The sequence below is a fragment of the Lactuca sativa genome, chromosome 6, assembly GCF_002870075.4.
Source record: "Lactuca sativa cultivar Salinas chromosome 6, Lsat_Salinas_v11, whole genome shotgun sequence".
NCBI classification, from domain to species: Eukaryota; Viridiplantae; Streptophyta; class Magnoliopsida; order Asterales; family Asteraceae; genus Lactuca; species Lactuca sativa.
The window spans coordinates 141847785-141864290 of NC_056628.2; positions in this window are offsets into that span (position 1 = coordinate 141847785).

The following is a 16506-nucleotide window of genomic DNA, read 5'->3' on the forward strand; positions in this document are numbered from 1 at the left end:
ATTAATATTAATATATTATAAGTTCTAATATATTAATATGGAATCATATTATTTAATTAGTATTGATCAAGAATTAATTTATAATTAATTAAGTGATCAAAAGGAACTAATTAAATATGAACTCTTATATATATGGAATGGGCCAAGTTCATTTAGGTTGGGCTAAGCTTTCATGGATAGTCCATGGAGTGTTTAACCCATGGATCCTAGGAAATGAAAGGTCATGGGTATTAGGGTTTAACCCTAATCCTCCACACTATATAAAGATGTCCTTGGTTGGTGAAATTGGCACTAGTGTGGTACACTAAGAATGGCTAGCCAATTTCACTAGAGAGAACCAAGTATCCATATTCTCTAAAGTCTTCCAAGGTGTTTTGGTGATTTGTGATTCCATTTGAGGCTTCCACACTATTGGGGCTAAGCTCTTCAAGCTTGAAGACATCAAGCTACATCAAAAGGTATGTCATCTAACTAGTACTTTGTAGTATAAGAACTTCATAATATGCTAGTTAGGATTAAAGCCTTGGAAAGTTCTTATTTGCATGTATTATAGAGAAAACATAGATCCAAGGTTTATAGGGTTGCATGTACACCATAGGAGTGTTAGAATGCTCAAAACCGAACAGGAAGGTAGTAGGGGCCCATACTACTGGAAGCAGAGGATTTGTACTTAAATCGAGGAAGGATGAGATGAGACCAGAAGGCATGTAGTATTAGTGATCCCTCGATATATATCAGTGTTTCTGACGTTTATCGTTATGTGTTTCTAGAATGGTGGTTTTACGCCCTAGACCAGCAGTCGGCAGTTCACGTGCCAGGGAGGGATCAGAATCAGGCTCGGGGGCCGGACAGTTGGATGAGCAGACTAGGGAGTTTTTCACTTTAGAGGTGACCTGTATCATTCTTGAGCAGACACCAGTGATTTTTGGTTCGATCAAGAAGGGTATACTAAAGTTGATGGAGGAGAAGCTAGGCACATTTCGTGCTGAGGTGGCGGCCATGATGGGGTCGCGTACGCTTACATTTAGGGAGTTTCAGGCATGTGGAGCTCCAGATTATCATGGGGCACGGGACCCCATAGCGAGTACTAGATGTTTGGCAGATGTGGCCAACGCTTTCCGCACAAGCAGATATCTCGAGGGGGACAAGGTCAGATTGGCATCCTGTCTTCTGAAGGACAGGGCACGAGATTGGTGGCAGACGCAGCTTTGGATGTCATGACCTGGCTGACTGTACTACCAGGTTCAGGGCTGAGTTTGCACCGGTTATTAAGGTGCAGCAGTTAGCCAGGGAGTTTTAGGACCTCACCCAGACGACAGAGACAGTGGCGGAGATCACCGCCAAGTTTAGGGAGAGGGCACTTCTTGTTCCTCAGTACGCAGCTGATGAGGAAATGAAGAAGGAACGTTATCATGAGATGCTGCAGAGTGATATCCGCCAGCTTGTGAGCCGGTCCAGCTGTAAAATGCTGGATGACATGATTGCTAGGGCGAGAGAGAGAGAGAGAGAGAGAGAGAGAGAGATTGACCTTGAGATGGAGAGAAAAAGGAAGCCGGATGCGGCTTTGGGTCCAGGGAGATCGGGCAAAAAGCCCAAGGTTTCAAATCATAGATCCAGGAGTCAGCAGAGCCACGGTCGGTGTGGCAAGTGTGGGAGATTGCATGACGGGGCGTGCAAGGCAGGGAGTTCCGGCTGCTACAAGTGCGGTCGGACTGGGCATATGAGCAGAGATTGTACAGCCACTACTACCGCCATTCCGGTAGCAAATCTGATTTGCTTCCAGTGCAATCAGAGGGGACATAAAAAGTCCCAGTGTTCGAGTTTAGCTGCTGCAGGAAAGGTGTCAGCACATGCTCCTGCTACTTTGAGGATTACAGATGGCCGTCAGGGCCGGGGTGAGACGCCGGTGGCGAAGAGTAGGGCTTTTCAGCTGACAGCAGAGGAGGCGCGAGCAACTCCTGATGTGGTGACGGGTATGTAATTGTTCCCTTATCTCTGCTTTTATTATTGATTGTTACTTACGGTTATATGTTTTGTATAGGTTCGTTCTCAGTGAACGGCATTTCAGCTACAATATTGTTTGATTCGGGGGCTACCCGATCGTTTGTTTCACTTGCGCTTAGCAAGAGGTTTAGTAGAGCTCTGGGGGAGTTGGATTGTCTACTTGAGGTCGAGATAGTAGATGACAGGACCGTCAGGGTCACGAGAGTACACAGAGGATGTTCTCTACAGTTATTCGATGAGCAGTTTTCAGTGGACTTGGTCCCTATTCCCCTACGAGGGAATAAAGTCATAGTAGGCATGGATTGGCTAAGCCCCAATGGGGCGGTGATAGATTGTGAGCTGTAGTTAGTGAGGGTTCGCACCCCCAGTGGGGGAGAGTTAGTGATTCAGGGCGAGAGGCCACATCGCGGACTAGGTCTGTGTTCAGCAGCGAGAGCGAGGCGCTATTTCTAGCAGGGTTGCGCCGGTTATATTACATATGTTTTAGATGCCCGGGAGAAGGGCAAGACGATGGTTGACGATGTTCCGGTAGTGCGAGACTACCCGGATGTATTTCCAGAGGATTTGCCTGGAATACCTCCCGAGAGACAGGTCGAGTTCCCAATGGAAAGGGATTGGCCATGGTCAAGTCATTTAACCGATGGTAAAGAGAAAGGCTAAGTGTTAAACAATCAAGTGTACCATTTCCACACAATCCATATGTTTCTTTTGCCAAAAGAAGGGGCATTGGTTGCGAAGCTGCCGAATTTACCTGAAAGTTCATAAGCATGGTAAAAGTCAAAAAGATTGACTTTGCTTCATGTAAAAGTCCATTATCTAACTCTATTAAGTTCCTATTGGGAGATTCTTAATACATGATGTAATGTAATTACATTTTGATGTTTTGGAGAATCAAAGGAAGCTTAAAGAAAGAAAATGCTAATTCTGATCGCGAAAATGGATTTCGATTGCATGGTTCGGTGATCAAAATTTTGAGCTGTTGCTTAAGAGTTATGATAGATTTCTTAAGGAATAGATAACAACACAGTTTTCATATGTATTTGCATTGTAAGGATAAGATTTTTCCGTAAGTTTTAAAATAAAAGGAAAAAAATAAGAGTTTTGATTTATTTATTTTTAGTATCCTTACAATGACATTTGTGAAAAATTGTTGTTTATATGATTTCATTGATAGCAATATTGGAAAATGGATTTGATTCTTTCATTTGTGGTAGTGTCATAATTTACCAAATAAGGAAAGATTCTCATCACCCAAGTTTCAAATGGACCGAAACTTGGAATCTTGCAAATTGTATAGTATGATGAATGCGAATTTTCATCATTGGAAAATTAAGACTAAGTCCTTGTTCACATGTATGCGTGAGTCAAGTGAAGGACTAAAGGATCGGGTACATTAGGTTGTGTGCTAGTCAAGTCCACCACAAAGGCGACTAGGATTATTCATTATGATTTACTAAAGTTTAGTAAATATGGTTATGCTTACAAGTTTAAGTGTAATTCTGAAACATTGGAAAGGTTCCAATGATTGGTAGAATGAATAAGAAGAATCAAATTAGACGGAAAGATAAAAGCTTCTCCAATCTGAATAGATGGGAGAGTACTTGAGTATATTGTTTTATGATTATCTTAGTGATTATAAGACCATATCACAATTTGTCCTCTAAGGACACCTTATTGCATTTGTTTGGCTAAGGAGAGGAATCGTGAATTGTGGAAATGGTCAAATCAAAAGATAAATCATACTTCGTTCCAAAAACAAGTCTTAGATTCATACTCCAAAATTGTAACTTGAGTGACATAATCTTTAGAAAGTGTATAACACTTGTCAAATGTAGAGTAAGATGTTTCCTATTCTTGTACATTTGAAGTTGGTTAGTTGTAATGTTTTGGATAAAACAAAGACCAACTAAGACCAATTTTGAGAAGTATTTAACTTGTTAATAATCCACACTAACTCTTGAATATTTGTTTTGTCAAGGAATGGTTCTTGACAAAGAGAATATCATATGTCAAGAGGTCAGTGGGAGTCTTAAAAGATCTCGAGAAAGTTTCAAGAACTAATCAAGAATGAAACCTATTGTTTAATCACTAGCACACAACTTGAGGTTTTAAACCTATCGTGTTGACATATTCTTATTTCTGTGTCTATTCCAGTTAAAAGTTGACTATGCTTGTGAGTTCTATGAGTTCTCAGTTGTTTTTATAACAACCTAGAAGCAATGATAGGCCCTTGTGCTGCCAGGTGGCAAGAAAATGAGACTGGGAAAGTGAAGTCCATATGAGTTTGGATTTGTCACTAACCTTTTCTTGTTATTATGGTTATGACAACTTCACATGGATAGGAACACTTACACCATAAAAATCTAAGTGTCATAAGGTTTCTCTTCGATTCATGAAAATGATGGTGAGGAAATGTTTTCACTAAGTAGACTTTAAGTAGATAGCAATTGTGATATTTGCATTCTAATGTCGTTAGTGGAGCGTGTATGGTTAACCGACACACTAACTAGTGAGAATGGCAAAATGTCTAAACATTATGATTATGGCATCCCTCTTCACAATTTTTTAGACACACATGTGAATTATCTAAGGAAAAGTGTATGGTTTTTGATAAAGTCTTATCAAAGCATCTCGTATAAGAAATCTGAACTTTGGTAAGAATGTCAATAAAGTATTGATTTCTAGAAGTCCAGTTGATTTCTGGGTACATGTCAAAGCTAGTGGGAGCATAAGTGTTATGCTAGTAAGATAATAATCATTATGCTAGTGGGATCGTGATTGTTATGATTAAGTGTTGCAAGTTAGCAATGTTAATTATAGAAAACAAAAGTTTCAATTCGCTTTGAAAAAGTTGTTTTGCTATAATTAAGGGAGAGGATTTTATACTTCATTCCCATTCTACAAGCTTAGATTAAGACTTTAATCAACTTTAGTTATGAATATATATGAATGTTTTGTTGGAATGGTTCAACATGAGGAAATTCTATATATGTTGCGTTCTCAAAATTCGTTTATGATTACGACATCCCTCTTCATAGTTCGAATTGTGAGAACATGGAAAATAAAAATTTTATAGCATGCATCGTGTCCCATATGCTTCGGGTATAAGATTGATTACATTTGCTATAATATTTATCCATTTCACAGGAACAATTTGTAAGGATGGACTTTTGAGAAGAGGTTTTTATGATTTATTAATATATTATAAGTTCTAATATATTCACATGAAATCATATTATTTAATTAGTATTGATCAAGAATTAATTTGGAATTAATTTTGTGATCAAAAGAGACTAATTAAATATATGGGGATTAAATTTGTAAATCATTCATTCTTATAAAGTGGGCTTATGATCCATAGTTCTTTATGTTGGGCTAAAACCATGTGGTGATCCATGGATACTCCATGGAGGTTAAAACCCATGGAGCCTAAGGAATGTAGAAAGTCATGCACATTAGGGTTTTCATGGTGTAACCCTAATCACGACACACTATATAAGAAACCCTCTAGCTCATGAAATCGGTACCAGTGAGTCTTTGGAAGAGCATATCCGATTTTGTGGGAAGACACATTCTCTCAAGTCCTCCAATTATTGGTGGTGATTTGTGGTTCCATTTGAGGCATTCACATTATTGGTCCTAGGCTCTTAAAGCTCCAAGTTAACAAGCTACAACAATGGTAAGTCATATAACTAGATTTTTGTAGTGTATATACTCCATAGTATGCTACTTAGGATGATGCTTTGGAAAGTTGAAAGTTTGCATGTATAATAGAGGGGTTGCATGTACACCATAGGAGTCTTAGAATGCTCAAAACCCATCAGTGGTATCAGAGGCTAGGATTTTTTTTTCCATTATACTTTATGCTACTTGTTTTCAAAGCTTGAAAAAATCGATTTTTTGCTTTCTGGACAGAGGACTCGCCGAGTCCACCCTATAAACTAACCAACTTGCTGAGTCAGTTCATGCACTCGACGAGTTGGTGCTCCAGAATGTAGAATTTCGAGTTTTAAATCTATAATTGGACTAGAATCATTAACCTAAACTGTTTTTGATCAAATAAACCTGTTTTGATGTGGTAATGACTGTGCTTATCCAATTTCAAAGATAATTGTCAAAGTTTCATGTTTTGTATTAGTTTATATGATTAGGCTAATTTCATGAAATTTGTTTGATATGACTTATCTTGTTCTTATGAGTTAGAATAGATCATGCATGAATTATTTGATTATTTTGCTAATTAAAATATTGATCTAAATGCTTTTAAATATGCTCCATAACTTGTCCTCAGGTTATGGAAAATGAAAAATCACTTCTTTAAAATGCATTGAAACTCATAAGTTATGAATTTGAATGGTTTTGACAAGTTTCAAAACTTGCCATCAAGTTTTGGAATTTGTAAAGTTACACTTTTGAATACTTTAATTCCAAACCTTAGAATTTTAAAAGTTAAAATTCAACCCTTATACTATTATAATATTATAGGTTTAATATATATATATATATATATATATATATATATATATATATATATATATATATATATATATATATATATATATATATATATATATATAAGATCAAGTCAGTCTTACCGTTAGTAGGCCTCATTCATGAAGCCGGTCTATAAGGGGGTATAAGGTTACTGCCTATAAAATGGTGGTTTAATGGGTGTCCACTCTCACCCACTGCTTTTTTGACTGGTGGAGGGCCGTTAGCCGAACGGGTACGATAGGACTATAATTCCCATTAAGTATAATGATAGTAATAATGTAACAAAGCCTTTTATAAATTCCCAATCTTAGTTACTTTAGGAAAATGTGAAATTGATGCTAATCCATGAAAATTGCACTTTGCACCTTACCAAGTCGTTGATGGAGTGTGTGTGGTTAACCGACACATTAACTTGGACTAATAAGGATGGAAAAGGGTGGCTCGATGTTTATCATAAGATCAATGGAGCGTATGTGGTTAACCGGCACAATGATTGGGTGATAAAGTCGAGAATACCAAGCACATTTTGCATGGTTATTCACACCTTATTTGTGATCCTCGGTATCCCAATCACAAACTTGAAGGGCATAATCGAGATTTAAACATGCCACTGAATTGTTCAATGAATCTCAAAGGATCTAGGAATTTCAATCCAATTAAAACATAATAACAATTTCTTTTTTCATGGTGGAAATTAGTAAATTGTCATTTACCTACCTTCAAATATTTTGCAAGTTGGATTACGACATCCCTCTTCCAATGGTCACTCGCTATCAGGAAAAGGAATATGTACTAGACAAGGAGCTTAAGTAAACCGATGAGTCTTCTGCCACTCCTCAGGAGATCATTGAGTTTAGGACTCATGAGAAGGATGCCACCAAGGTGTCTTGTATCATGTTGGCCAATATGTCAGCTCAACTCCAAAAGTCCTATGAGGACTTCTACTCTTTTGAGATGCACCAGGACTTGATGGAAAGATGCCATCAGAGTGCTCGTCAAGAGTGCTATGAAATTATCTCTTCCATGATAACAACCAAGATGAAGGATGGTGAACCCTGATGGGTTTTGAGCATTCTAACACTCCTATGGTGAACATGCAACCCTAGAAACCTTGGATCTATGTTTTCTCTAATACACATGCAAATTTGATTTTTCCAAGGTTTACTTCCTAACTAGCATGGCATGGAGAACATGTAATATAAAACTAGTAGAAGTACATACCTTTGTTGTTGCTTGAATTCCTTGAAGACTTTGTAAGTCTAGCACCCCAAATGTTGTGCCTCAAATGCTTCACAGAACACTACAAGACTTGGAATAACTTGAGAGAATACACTTGCACTCAAAAATCGGTTATGCCCTCTTAGAAATCACTAGTACCGATTTTGCTAGCTATAGGGCTTCTTTTATAGTGTTGTTACAATTAGGGTTTTCACATGAATGCCCATAATTGTCATGACTCTTCCTTTCTTATGATCCATGGGTTTGTAACTCCCATGAACTATCCATGGAGCTCCAAATGGTTATAACCCAACTCCATAAACCATGGATCATAAATTCACCATAAAAGATTAGATGATTGTCATAATCAACCCTATATATTTAATTAGTCTCATTTTCATCACCAAATTAATTCTAAATTAATACTTGATAACCACTAATTAAATAACACTATTATTAATATATTAGAACTTATAATATATGAATAATCACAAGTGCCCTTTCTCTCATTTAGTCTATCCAAGTATTGCAATGTCATGCAACCCCAATGGACCATGCCGGGTCAGGTCAAGTACATACCAAATAATGTTATGGACTTAGACACTATATCCAACAGTCTCCCACTTGGATAAGTCTAATAACTATATTTGCAGATATTGTTAGGTTTTGAGCATTCTAACACTCCTAAGTGTACATGCAACCCTAAATACCTTGGATCTATGTTTTCTCTATTATTCATGCAAATATGAACTTTCCAAGGTATTCATCCTAACTAGCATAATAACATTCATTCATATGAATATATCAAGTTAGAATTACATACCTCTTTGATGTAGAATGTCTTCATGAAGCTTGAGTGCCTAGTGCCTCAAGTGTGACACCTCAAATGGTTCACACAACACCAAATACACTTGGAATAACTTGAGAGAAATCCACACTTCATAAAAACCGGCTAGCCCTTTCATATACTCTCTCTAGTGTCGATTTTGTCAACAATAAGATCTTTATATAGTGTCACAATTAGGGTAAACCCTAATTGTCATGGCTTTCCATTTCCTTGGATCCATGGGTTCAAATATACCATGGAGCATATTATGGGTTTTAGCCCAACTTGACAATCCATGGAGCTTTAGCCCACTATACAAGTATGGATGATTTACACAATCAACCCATATATTTAATTAGTCTTCTTTTGATCACTTAATTAATTCTATATTAATTCTTGATCAATACTAATTAAATAATCTTATTAATATATTATAACTTATAATATATTAACAAACCTTAAATGTTATTTATCTCATTATAGTCTATCCAAATGCATGATGCATGCAACCCAAATGGACCATGCCGGGTCGGGTCAAGTCTTACCAATTATAGTTATGGACTTAGACATTAATCCAACAGTCTTCCAGTTTGATAAGTCTAAAACTATTATTATAAGTATGAATTCAAGAGCCGACTGGAAATTGTAGCTCTCAAAAGCTTCTGTCGAACTCTGACCTTGCCGATGATCACTGACCTTTATCAATGACTTGTCCATTAGATAAGGGATCATATATTCCTCCATTCTAGATATCATATCGACTGAGACATGGATTATAATCATTCTCTCTGTCCATTTGTTGTTTCCTGATTTCCGATTTATGACGACTGACTAATTGAACAAATCAAATCAGTCCTGGCCCGGCTGAGCACTTCCATTTGTCATCATCAAATCATCGAGGGGCCCACAGATATCGCTTTTATCCCGAAGGTAAAATGAATGGATAAACTTCGACTCATATGGCTTGTTCTACTACTTGTTGAATCATACATAAAGGCACGTTTTATAGCACCGAGTTACCAAATGCGTTTTCGTGCAATCAATGTATAACCAACTCATAGTAACAACACTAATCTCTAGGTTTGAAGAATATAAGATATTATCGTCTCATGATCACTCGTGATAAAATCCATGAAGTGATTCCAATGAGCGCAGGTTGAATCCAATACTCAGAACTTATGAGCACTCATGAGTGTTGTAGCATCACCTTGTCCAACATCGTAGACCTCTACAAGCCCAACCCATGACAGTCTTGATTCATAGCTACTTCCAACATATAACTGATTGTGGATGGTTTGAATAACTTAGTCATTCAGGAAAAACAACCTAGTTATTCTGGAAGTCAAAACATGCAAAATGAAACACAAGAATAATTGAATCCAATATGGTCTCAGAACTTATGAATATAAATAAAACACCTTTTATTTATCACCATATGATTACACATTATTTATTGCATACTATTTCAGCTATCAACTTTATTCTTGAATTAAAACACTAGTTGTCCCATGCTCCGAGCATGTACACTATGTTTTTCCAAACACTAGTCATGCCACACACCAAGTATGCATACTATGTTTGTCTATGATCTTAACTTTGCGAAATAGACCAATTGAACATAACTCCAATGATTCTCATTTCACAGTCCCAAATCCTTACTGCAAATGTAAGAATTCCAAATTCATGCCATTTACTAAAATCTGTTAGATTCTAAACTTATATGCATTGATCCTCTTGTAATGATTATGCACAAAGTCAAAAAAAAGACTTGACAACAAACATTACACAACATTCCAAAGGAGATCAACTCCTTGGAAACATCCTTCTTGCATTAAGTTTCCTAATCATACACAGATTGAATAATTTCTAACTTTGAAACATTTCCACATTCCATTTTGACTATCACTTCTGAACAAGAGTTGCCACCTTACAAATTATGTCAATATGGTCCTTCCAGAATTAACACTATACTTCCAACTGTCCTTGAGCAACCAAACTTTGGTAAGCCTTAAATTGTCCTCGACAATTGCTTAATCATTTTAGTCATATCCATTCTAGACCTTTTCCCTTCTTAATGCCCCAGGCATTTGGAAAATTTTAGAAATGATGAATATAGCACATGTAATCGATCCTATATCCGAAGAATATAGGACACGATTCATGATGTCTCACATAAAGACTAAACCAGTCTTTTGCTATACTATTTACATTTCAATTTGCCAAGTTCTCATAATTCAGCTTATGAAAAGGGATGCCGTAATCATAATCGAACATGAAATTCATATATATATATATATATATATATGTATGTATATATATATATATATATATATATATATATATATATATATCTTTGACTAAATACGATTAAAACCTCAATCAAAGCTTTTAGATTTGAGATGAAGTATAATTTCCTCTCCCTTAATTATAGCAAAACAACTCTTTCCCAATTGAAACCTTTTGTTTTCTATAATTAACATTGCTAACTCGCAACATTTATCATAATTATCATGCTCCCACTGACATGATGATTATTAGCATAACACTTATGCTCCCACTAACTTTGACATGTACTCAGAAATCAGCTGGATTTCTAGAAATCAATACTTTATTGACTTTCTTACCAAAGTTCAGATTTCTAATACTAGATTGCTTTGATAAAATTTTATCAAAATCATACACCTTGCCTTAGATATCACACTTGTGTGTCTAAACAATTTTAACAACTATGAAAAGGGATGTCGTAATCATAGTCTCGATTGTTCATACCTTTGTCACTTCTCACAAGTCCATGTTAGTGTGTCGGTTAACCACACATGCTCCACTAACGACTTTGAGAATGCAAATATCACAATTGCTATCTAGCTAAAATCTACTTAGTGGAAGTGTTTCCTCACCATCATTTTCATGAATCAGAGAAACCTTATGACACTTAGATTTAATGGTGTATGTTTTCTTATCCATGTGAATTGTCAAAACCATAATCACATGATAAGGATAATGACAAATTCAAACTCTTATGGACTGAACTCAATCTTAATTTCTTGCCATCTAGCAGCTCAAGGGACTGTCATTGCTTCCAAGTTGTTGTGCAATCAATTGAGAACTCTAAGAACTCATATGCAAAGCCAACTTTAATTGGAATGGGCACAGAATATGTCAACACGATAGGTTATAAACCTCAAGTCGTGTGCTAGTGAAGAACTTCAGGTTTTATTCTTGATTAGATCTTGAAATTCTTTTTAGGATCTTTAAGACTCCCACTGTCCTCTTGACATATAAGACTTTCTTGTCAGATATTCAAGAGATAGTGTGGATTCTAATCAAGACAAACACTTCACACAATTGGCCTTAGTTGGTCTTTGTTTTATCCAAAACATCAGAACTTACCAATTTCAAATGTACAAGAGTAGAAAACGTTTACTCTTACATTTGACAAGTGTTTTAAACCTTCTTTAAGACATGTCACACAAGTTACAATCTTAGAGTATAACTCTAAGAATTGTTTTTGGAACGAAGTATGAATCATCTTCTTGATTTAACCACTTCAACAATTCATAACCCCTCTTCTTAACTATCATAATGCACTTAGAGGATGAATTGTGATAAGGTCTCAAAATCATTAAGATGGTCTTAAAACATCATACTAAAGTACTCTCCCATCTTTTCAGATTCGAGAAACTTTTATCTTTCTGCCTAAGTTGATTCTTCTTATTCGTTCTGCCTTACATTGAAACTTTTCCAATGTTTCAGAACTATAATTAAACTTGTAAGTATAACCATATTTACTGAACTTAAGTAAGTCATGACGAATGGTCTTATCGATCTTTTGTGGTGGACTTAATCAGTGCGCAAGAATGTGTACTCGATCCCTTAGTCCGTTACTTGACTCACACATCCATGTGAACAAGTAGTTAGTCTTAATTTTTTCCAATGCTCGAAAGTTCTCATTCATCATGCTATACAACTTGCATGATCCCAAGTTTCTATCCAATTGAAACTTGGGTGATAAGATTCTTTCCTTATTTGGTAAATTTCGACAATACCACAAATGAAGGAATCAAATTTATATTTCCACTCTTGCTCTTAATGGAATCTTATAAGCAACAAATATTTTCACAAATTCCATTGTAAGGATATTTTAAAATAAATAAAATCAAAATTTTCCTTTTATTTTAAAATTTTGAGGAAAAACTTATCCTTACAATCCATATGAAAACTTGTTGTTATCTATTCTTAAGCAATATATAATATAACTCCTAAGAAGTAGCTCAAGAATCCGATCTTCAAACTATGCGATAGAAATCCATCTACGCGATCAGATTCATCATATTCTTTCTTTAAGTTTCTTCACTTTTCTTTGATTCTTAAAACATCAACATGTGACCCAGTCACATCATGTAATAAGAATCTCCAAGTAGGAACTTAATAGAGTTAGACAATGGACTTTATCTAAAGTAGAGTAAAAATTATTGACTTCAACATCCTTAGGTAAATTTGGAATAAGCTTCGCAAACAGTGCCCTTCCTTTGGTAATTGTAACAAATGGACCCTTTGGTAAAGGTACATGGGACTATCACAGTCTTAGCCTCTCTCTTTACCATTTGGTCAATCGATTTGACTATGGTCGATCCCTTTCGATTGGGAAGAGAGAGCTTTACTAGATATCCAATGTCATCATTGTCAATGTCCTTAAAGTTTTAGGAAGTTGATCTTAGCAAATAGATCAGATCATTAAGAGTCTTGTCATAGTGTGTTTCGTAGGAGTCCCAAAGGAACTCACTATGTGACTTAGAAAGTAGTTGAGCCACCAACTTTCTCAAGACTTTGACACCCAACTCTCCCGGCTTGTCAATATGTGACTACATCTCCAAGATGTGATCACACATAGACCTTTGCTTTCCAATAGGGCTTGAGTGACCTTAAACTTTTCAAGAACTTGTGGGTTAGGGAGAATAATTGGAGGAGGTGAAGGAAGTATGATTTCCATGGGACATTATCTTCATTCAGGAAAGCTTGTTTCAAGAGATTTGGGAAGATCATAGATGTCTAAACCAGACATCTTTTGGGAGATGTTCAAGATCGTTGATCTAAAGTCCTTAATATAACACCCAATATGAAATATTAAGGCTAGGACCCAACACAATATTTTTATAACTTGTAAGAGGGATGCCGTAATCCAAGATATAAAATATTTGAAGGTAGATGAATGACGATTCACCAATTTCCACCAAGATAACGAAATGTATTTATTAGGTTTTAATTGGATTTGAAACTCCTAGATCTTTTGAGATTCATTGAACTTTCAATGGCATGTTTCAATCTCGAGTGTTCCCTTCAGGTTTTGTGACTGGGATGCCGAGTATCACAAAACAAGGTGTGAAGTAACCATGCAAATTACTTGGTACCCTTAAGTGTTTACCCCTCAATCGATGTTCCGGTTAACCACACACGCTCCATCGATACTATGATAAACATTAAGTAACCCTTTGCCTACCTTGTTAAATATGAGTTAGTGTGCCGGTTAACCACACACGTTCCACTAACCGAGTTAAACAAAGTGCAAAGTGTAATTTCATGGATTAGCACCTTATTCACTTTTTCCTAAGTAACTAAGATTGGGTATTGATAAAAGGTTTAGTAACATAGTATTTATCATTAATACTTTTAATGAAGGGATAATTCTAGTCCTTGTCCTACCCGTTCGGCTAACGACCCTCCACCAGTCAAGGAAGCGGTGGGTGAGAGTGGACACGCATTAAACTGCCATTTTATAGGCAGTAACCTTATACCCCCCTTATAGAACGACTTCATGAATGAGGCCTACTAACGGTAAGACTGACTTTACTCTTATACATATATATATATATATATATATATATATATATATATATATATATATATATATATATATATTATTAACTTATAATATTATAAAGTATAAGGGTTGAATTTTAACTTTTAAAATTCTAAGGGCTTAACTTGGAATTAAAGTATTCATAAGAGAAAACTTTTCAAATTCCCAAACTTGAGGGCAAGTTTTGAAACTATTCAAAACTAATTAATTCCATAACTTATGTGTTTAAAGTAGTTTTAATTAAAAACTCTTCAAGTTCCATAACTTGAGGACAAGTTATGGAAGACTTTAAACTAATAAAAGAATGTAACTTTTCTTTATTTTGTAACTTATGGAATTAATTAAGGTTACACATTTTATTACTTAATGAAGTGACTCTTGAACCTCCATAACTTGAGGACAAGACTCTTCATTTTTTGTAACCATTGCCAAATTTTATGAGTTTTTATGAAACTTAAATGTGACCGTTCATGTAACTTGAGGACAAGTTACACAAACACATTTTAGAATCATCTCTTAGATTAAAATGGATTGAAAACACATAATCAATTAACTTATCTATTAATCTAAGCAACTCATATGAACAAAGATAATTCACATCAAACTTTTTCATGTAATTAGCATAACTTTTAAACTAATACAAAACATGAACTTATTGAAAGTTATCTTTGAAATTGGATTAGCATGAACATTACCACATCAAAAACAATTTTACAAGTTCAAAAAAAGCTTAGGGTAATGTTCCTAGTCTAATTCCAGCCAAGAAACACGAAAGCAAGCTGTCATGGGCCAAAACTCGTCGAGTTCTATAGAGAACTCGTCGATTTCATGCAATAAACCATGAACTCGTAGAGTTTATTGAAGAAAATCGTCGAGTTTTCTGTCTGGACAGCTTCTTGGCTTCGAAAAATGTATTTGCATCAAGTATAAGAGAAAGCAAGCCTAGGCTCTGATACCACTGATGGGTTTTGAGCATTCTAACACTCCTAAGTGTACATGCAACCCTAAATACCTTGGATATATGTTTTCTCTATTATACATGCAAATATTAAATATTCCAAGGTTTCATCCTAACTAGCATAATAACATTGATTCATTCGAATATATCAAGTTAGAATTACATACCTCTTTGATGTAGAATGTCTGCATGAAGCTTGAGTGCCTAGTGCCCCAAGTGTGACACCTCAAATGGTTCACACAACACCAAATACACTTGGAATAACTTGAGAGAAATCCACACTTCATAAAAATCGGCTAGCCCTTTCATATACTCTCTCTAGTGCCGATTTTGTCAACAATAAGATCTTTATATAGTGTCACAATTATGGTAAACCCTAATTGTCATGGCTTTCCATTTCCTTGGATCCATGGGTTCAAATATACCATGGAGCATCCATGGAGCATCTTATGGGTTTTAGCCCAACTTGACAATCCATGGAGCTTTAGCCCACTATACAGGTATGGATGATTTACACAATCAACCCATATATTTAATTAGTCTTCTTTTGATCACTTAATTAATTCTAGATTACTTCTTGAGCAATACTAATTAAATAATCTTTTTAATATATTAGAACTTATAATATATTAACAAACCTTAAGTGTTATTTCTCTCATTATAGTCTATCCAAATGCATGATGCCATGCAACCCAAATGGACCATGTCGGGGCAGGTCAAGTCTTACCAATTATAGTTATGGACTTAGACATTAATCCAACAGATATGGCTTCAGGATTCGACTAGGAATCGTAGCTCTTTCAAAGTCTCTCGGAACTGAGATAATAATGATACACCATTTATGATAAGTGATCATATAATCCTCTGCTCTCAAGATATTAGCTGGACAAACACATGGAACATGGTCTTACTTATTGTACAACATTTGTTTCTCGATCTCTGATTTGTTTCGACATAGAACTAAATTGAACACATCAATTCGGTTCTGACCGGGCCCGGTACATAAGTCAAAACCAAATCATCGAGGGGCCCAGATATCACTTCTATTTCTAGAAGGAACAGATAAACTTTAACTCATATGCTTGTACTAACTACTTGTTGAATTATGCACAAAAGCACGTTTGATAACATCGAGTTACCAATACGTTT